Source organism: Chelonoidis abingdonii, chromosome 17, assembly GCF_003597395.2.
Source record: "Chelonoidis abingdonii isolate Lonesome George chromosome 17, CheloAbing_2.0, whole genome shotgun sequence".
In the NCBI taxonomy this organism is placed as follows: Eukaryota; Metazoa; Chordata; order Testudines; family Testudinidae; genus Chelonoidis; species Chelonoidis abingdonii.
In genome coordinates, this window is record NC_133785.1 from 22437571 (window position 1) to 22444818 (window position 7248).

Sequence of the window (7248 nt, forward strand, 5' to 3'; positions counted from 1 at the left end):
TTATCAGTGTCAGCAGACGAGCAAGGATTGAATGGGAATACAGACCTGAATGCCCCCTCAGTCCTGTAGTGGCAGAGGAGTGCAGTGGAGGGGGCAGCGCTGGGAAGCTCACATTGCCACTGCCCATCTGCAGCTGCTGTGCAGATAAAAAGAGGAATTCAGTCGTCCCCAGGGCCATCGATCTGGCATCTTTCCCCAGCACTAGATCATCTCACTGGCCCATCTCGGTCTGATGGAACTCTAGGGACAGGATCCAAGGCCGTTCTGATGTCAAAGCAGCTCTTGTCTGTTCTTGGGAGGGTTTGCGTTTGTGGCTTTACTATTGTTCCTTACTCCTTTTTTCAAGAGGGCGTCCCTAATTGTACGCCTTTTCCTTCAGCTCTCACTTCATTTATAGCCCTTGGCTCCTCAGGGGTGAGATTAAAGCTGTTCACAGTTGGAGACAATGTCTCCACCTGTCTCAACCGCCTGAGAACTTGTAGCCTCCATCCCAGCTGATTCTTTTTCCAGTAAATGTGTTCATAATAAATTTGCAGGGACTTGTGGCTTAGGGGGTAGGAAGAGCGCAGAGGGATTTGAAGAATGTGTGGCCTGATGTTCCCCAGAAACAAAGTACTTCAGAAGAAACTCCCCTGCTTCTGTGGGGAGAGGCTCCTTATTCATTGCTTATGGCCTTTTTGCTTTTTCTACGCAAAATCAAAACAAACAAATGCAGAAGTAGCAGAACCCAGGATTTCCTAAGCCATTGTTAATGAAAACAGGGAAATCCTTTTATTTTTATTTTTAGTGGGAACTGAAAAACAGAAAATCCTTATTTTAGAAAAACCTGGTCTTGTGATACACATCTTGTTAGCTTTGGTTTCAACAGCAAACTTTTTGTTTAATGCCTTGGAGGTGCCTAAAATGTAGATAAACAAGGGGATGATACATGTTACTAAAGTCACAGCTGGTTATTAATAGCGTACCTGCAGTAGAGGTGCAGCTAGATACTGGGGCAAATCCTTCCATTTGGATGGCTAAATATGAGTTTCATACAGCTATCTAAATGGTAAGACTTGCACCCATAATTAGTTGTGAGTGCAGCTGTTTCTGCACAAAGGAGGGCTGCCCTTTAAAATTGTGGCTCAGTATGGGTGAAATTCTCCTGAGCCTGATGATGACCCTTCACTGCAAGTCTCCCATAAACTCAATGGAAGTTCTGCCCACATAGGGAGAGCAGCATGTCAGAAATGTTGCTCTGACAGCAGAATTTTGTCCTACAGCAGAATCGTACTCTACATCCCCACTCTGTGGTAAAGTAAGGAAACCACAATTTAACCCTGATTCAAATGCACTCTTGCCAGTAGTTTGTGCCTATAAAATGGATTTTTAATAGATCTGTACACCTCAAGGGGCCTTCAAACCCATTTTAGTTCACTGCAGAATCATTTAAACACTGAAACTGGTATTTCTGCTCCTGGCAATAATGCAAATTTGGGCCAGGTTGACTAGAATAAAAAATCCGGAACATAAAATGCAGATTTATCTTTCCTCATTAGAACGTTTTTAGACAAAACACATGAAAACCTCAGTACAGTATGTATTGCTTTATAGTGGCTGTCTGATGAACACCCTCAATAGATGCATAAAGCCTGTAAAGAGGGTGTGTGTGTGTGTGTGTGTGTGTGTGTGTGTACATACCTATGTGCTCAGGGAATCTCTGCCTTCTGTAAACAGTTTTTCTAATATAAGCAATAAAGCCAGCTGTAGAGTCCCTTCCTTGCCAGCTACAACAGGGCTATCATGTTATTCAAGAACATTTTACACCACCAGGATACTAGTAAAATTCCTACCATCGAAAACCACTGATTTTTGACATCTTTTGACACTGAAATAAACCTCAGCTAAAAAACTACCTAATGGCACATTGGATTCAACAAGTGTATAGATAAGAGGGTTAAATTCACTCAGGACAGGACTAAGTCATAACTTGACCATCCCTGACAAGTGTTTGTCTAACCTGTTCTTAAAAACCTCCAATGATGGAGATTCCACAACCTCCCTAGGTAATTTGTTCCAGTGCTTAACTACCCTGACAGTAAGATTTTTATAATGTCCAACCTAAACCTCCCTTGCTGCAATTTAAGCCCATTGCTTCTTGTCCTAGTCTCAGAGATTAAGAAGAACAATTTTTCACCTTCTTCCTTGTAACAACCTTTTATGTACTTGAAAACTGTTATCACGTCCCTCCTCAATTTTCTCTTCTCCAGACTAAACAAACCCAGTTTTTTCAATCTTCCTCATAGATCATGTTTTCTAGACTTTTAATCATTTTTATTTCTCTCCTGTATACTTTCTCCAGTTTATCCATATCTTTCCTGAAGTGTGGCTCCCAGAACTGGACACAATACTCCAGTTGAGGCCTTAGCAGGAAGGCCGGCTTTAGGAAGTGCGGGGCCCAATTCGAACATTTTCGGCAGGGCCCCAGCAGGGATGACTAAAAAAAAAAAAATAAAATGTAAAAAAAGCCTTTCGTTTCTTAGCAAACGGTTCCCTATAAAAAGTTCTGATTTAAGGGATGTACCACAGTAAGTATTTTTTGTACCAATAGGGTTACCATACGTCCGTATTTTAAATTTTAAAAATTCCTCCCAGATGGCGATTTAAGAACCAAAAAGCCTGACATGTCTGGGAAAATACAGATGTATTTTAACCCTACCTAAAGTTCTTTTTTAAAAAGATGGGCCTGAACTAGAAATGATCTCCATTAATGTGGAGGGTCCTGCACTCCCTGGGGTTGGTAGGGGCTCGCATCCTCTTGGCACTGTTGGCTCGTATTGCCGACCTTAATCAGCGCGGCGTCTGAATTTGTCTGGAGTCTGTTTCCTGCGTATTCGGGTCTATGTACGCCCCTCGCCGACGTCCGATTTTCTTCACACTTAGCTTGGTGCTCGGATCACCCGTGGGGGGGGCTGTGCACGGTCACTGTGGGTGCCAGACTCGCATCCTGCCCCCATCGTGATTATGACAGACGCGCTGTGAGGGTTATGCTCGCCACTACGGCGAGAACTGTCGGACGACTCTGAGAGGAGTGGGGCTGGTGGGAATAGGGTCGTGGCATGGCAGCGGGCAAGGGTGTGGCTGGGCTGGCGTTAGACTGGGGCTACTAGCAGGCTGCTGGCACTAGTGTTGGCAGGGCTGGAGTCAGCGGAGTGCGAGACTGGCTGGCTTCAGGCAGTGGGGTGCGGCAGGGGTTGGCTGGAGACAGGGCAGCAGGTGCGGCAGGGGCTGGCTGTGGGCAGAGCGTGCAGGGCTGGCTTCAGGCAGCGGCAGGGCAGTGGGGGCGGGGCTGGTAGGGGCAGGACAGGGGGTGCAGGGTTGGTGTGGGCAGGGGGTGCTGCAGGGGCTGGTTGCGGGCAGGGCAGGAGCTGCGGGGCTGGCTGGAGACAGGGCAGGTGGTGCGGGACCGGCTGCAGGCAGGGGCTGGTGCGGGCAGGGCAGATGGTATGGGGCTGGTAAGGGAAGGGGTGCAGCAGGGGCTGGCTGTGGGCAGGGGGTGTGGGTACAGAAGGGGTACAGCCCACCCTGTACAGTAAGTGCCTCCTCTTCCGCCCTCCCCCACGGGGGTAGCAGAAGCAGCCCGGGGCTCCCCTGCTTCCACCGGCAGAGGCAGCTGGAGTCCTGGCCCTTTAAATAGCCCCCAGATCCCCCTGCGACCCCAGGGCTCTGGGAGCTATTTAAAGGGCCGAGGGATCCCCTGCTTCTACGCCCCGGCCCTTTAAATAGCCGCGGGAGCCCTGGGGAAGCGGCAGGGCTCCAGTGGCTATTTAAAGGGCCAGGGCGGTAGAAACAAGGGGAGCCCCGGACTTTTAAAATAGCTCCCAGAGCCCCACAGCCCTACCTCAGGGCTCCAGCAGTGGGGCTCTGGTGTCAATTTAAAGGGGCTGGGCTCCAGCCCCTGCTAGGAGTCCCAGGCCCTTTAAATTGCCTCTTGGGGAAGCTGGGCTACCCCGGTACGATGCACCAGCTCTTGCCAGTACGCCGTACCAGGGCTTGGGCTTGGGCTTGGACCCAATTCAGGGGAATCGGTAGAATCGGCCTGAAGCTGGCCCTGCTTATCAGTGCGGAGTAAAGGGGAAGAATTACTTCTTATGTCTTTACAACACTCCTGCAGATAGATCACAGAATTATGCTTGTTTTTTTGCAACAGTGTTACACTGTTGACTCATACATTTAGGCTGTGATCCACTGTGACCCCCAGATCCCTTTCTGCAGTACTCCTCTGTAGGCACTCATTTCCAATTTTGTATGTGTGCAATTGATTGTTCCTTGTGGAGTACTTTACATTTGTGCTTATTGAATTTCATCTGATCTATTTCAGACCATTTCTCCATATGGGTTTGTTCAGTGGATCTTCTGAAGATCACTGCATCCCGCCCTCCTCAAGCTCACTTTGTTTTTTGCTGGAGTTTCCTGCTTCTCATTCATTTGGAGAAGTGAAACTCATTTTCCAGAAGTGAAACCATGGTATGAGCCTATGTTTCCTTTCTTGTAAAGATGCTAGTTCTTCTTCGAGTGCTTGCTCGTATCCATTCCAGTTAGGTGTGTGCGCGCCGCGTGCACGTTCGTCGGAAGATTTTTACCCTAGCAACACTCAGTGGGTCGGCAGGGCGCCCCCTGCAGTGGCGCCGCTATGGTGCCGGATATACTGTCTCCATGAGTCTGCCTGCCTGATGCATGCATTCTGTTGCAGCAGTGGGGATTTTCCATCATATGGCCTTTCGACTGTACCCCGAGAACACGGACTGGACTGAGGTTCTGTCCTGCAAAGCTTCTGCTCGTGATCCCGATTCTCCGGGACGCTGTCCTCATGTCGCACAGTGGAAAGGGCCAACGTTATGCCCTTCCCACCGTTCCCTGGCTCATTGGTTCCTGCTCAGACTTCGCAGGGGCAGGGCGTGCATCATCATGTATCACTCCAGGCGTCGTCGATCAGCGCTGACTACGCCTACAGTGCCTGCCTTCAATAGCCGACCACAATTACCCTGCCAATTCCACCAGACCTCATATCCTCAGACTGCTGCAGACTCGCCGCCCGGTACATCGCATCTCTCACCTCATGGTGTGACCGCTACGTGATCTATCACGATACAGGAAGCCTTCCCTGCTGCTTGGTCAACACGGTACTCTGCCAGGGGAACGTTTCTCATACAGGTGCGACACGAGCGCTCTAATCTTACTCCTGCTGGGTCATCGTAATCCCTCGTCACTTTTGGACTAGTTACCCTCCTGTGCAACAGCAGGTGCCTCGCGTGTCGATCGCACCAGAGTACACTTGTCAGCAGCTCTACTGCTTCCTCCAGGCTAAAGGTTGGTCGTTCTTGTGTTCTCATACTCTATGGTTTCGAGGTTCTCCAGGCTTGCGCGACATACACCTAGGTACTCCGCGCCAGCCCAACCTGGGACTCGTCACCTGGTCTGACCGAGACTTAGTTCTCCTTCTACGCTCGTTAGCCTATAGCGACACTGCTCGCTTTATCCTGCTTGAGAGACAAGCTCTCTCCTGAGCTGGTTACAGTCGGACCAAGACACGTCTTCGAGCTCAGGCTCTTATGATGTTCTGCCAACATGTCTGATTCACACAAAACCAGGGTGCAGTTAGAACCAACGCGGAATGGCTTTTCCTCCCATAAGGTGGTTTCGGGCCTTCATGTGTCCCACACTCAACCGCGAATGCGGGACAACAATTGCTACTCCCTGGACGTCTGTGGAGCGTCTGGCACTAGTTGTGCGCAGCGGACCAAACGCTGCTTTTGTCCACTCCGCCCAACTCTCGGTTGCAGTACAGTGCCAACGAAAGACCTATTGTTCCTCTCAGAGTACTCATCTTGGGTCTGCGTGCACACCCTGATGCTGTGTTGAGATATGGATCTCAGAATTTCCAACCATAATATCACACATGCCGTTCTAAAATACAAGGCGATCCAAGCTCACTGCCGCCTTACAACGTCGTTACTACCAAAGAGAATCTATGCGCCGCAGCTCATGGTGCCTGCGGTCCATCCCTTAGCACTCGACAAGCTCTGTGTCAGGACCAGTCCATACGAGGGATTATTTGCATAGACTCTTGTGGCTAAAGCAAGTTTGCAATTCTGGAGCATGATTTATGCACCGATCTAAACTGCAGTGTGTCGCATCCGCGCTACTAGGCTTGGGATCACCTAAACTGGATGGATATGTAGCAAGCAATCGAGCACAAAGAAAAAGACGGTTACCTCGCACGTTTTGTGTGAATTCTGTTGTTCCTATCGAGACTAGTGTTGCTCATATCCATTGCCATCTCACACCACAACGGCCTTTCCACTGTTCCCAGAGACCGAAGAGGCAAGGAAGAGGAACTGAAGGCGCGCTGGTCGGCAAGGGATATAGTACGGCCACCAATAGCGGCGCTCACTAATGATCAAGGGCCCTTCGCGACATCCTGATGTTGCTAGGGTAAAAATCTTCGAACGAACGTGCAGGGCGCGTGCTACTGGCCTGCACCTTAATCTGAATGGATTAGATGCAGCACATCTGGATTAACATTCGCATACAGTTATACAAAGTGAGTTACGTGTACTTTTTTCTCATACCCAATATAACAAAATCATGATTAAACCCCAGCATACTCCCTGTGAGGTTCAGTGTTATGCCTCCCCATTTATAGACAGAGTGGGGAAATTTGAGGACATGGGATGCCAGCATCGGTGTCACAGGTAAGTGTAGGGCCATAGACCAGCATGTAGAACCAAGTGTTCCTGCACCCCTGTTCTGTGCCACAACCACAAGGAAAGACAAATCCAGGCCCGCCCTTAGCCTAACAATAGATAGTTTTTTCACTTTAATTTTTTTTGATCTCTCGGTATCTTTTCAATTCTCCTTACGCTCTCTCTTAATGGCAGGCATTCTCATCACGGCGCAGTTTGGGGGAAAGTACTAAGTGGAACTGGTTAAGATTGTTCCGCCCACTTTTGTAGTGGATAAGTTTATTTCAGGGAATGACGCGACTATGGATTTTGTCACTTATCACAATGCAGCCTTGACAGCTTGATTTCAGCGCCTGAGAGCGCCAGGGGTCTTGCAACCTTTCAGAAGTGGTGTGCCAGTCTTCTTTATGCATCTAATTTAAGCGTTCTAACATCCAGTAATACATTTTAAGTTTTAGAAGGTCCTTCATATAAAGTCTGTATACTTATAACAATTAAATGATATTGATGTTAAACGTAAATA

General features: G+C 48.8%; 1 protein-coding gene across 1 annotated transcript in view; it reads left to right on the plus strand.

Moving 5' to 3' along the window:
- PLXND1 (plexin D1) overlaps nt 1–7248 on the plus strand; it is a 138333-nt gene that overhangs the window by 82577 nt on the left and 48508 nt on the right. The window lies entirely within an intron of this gene.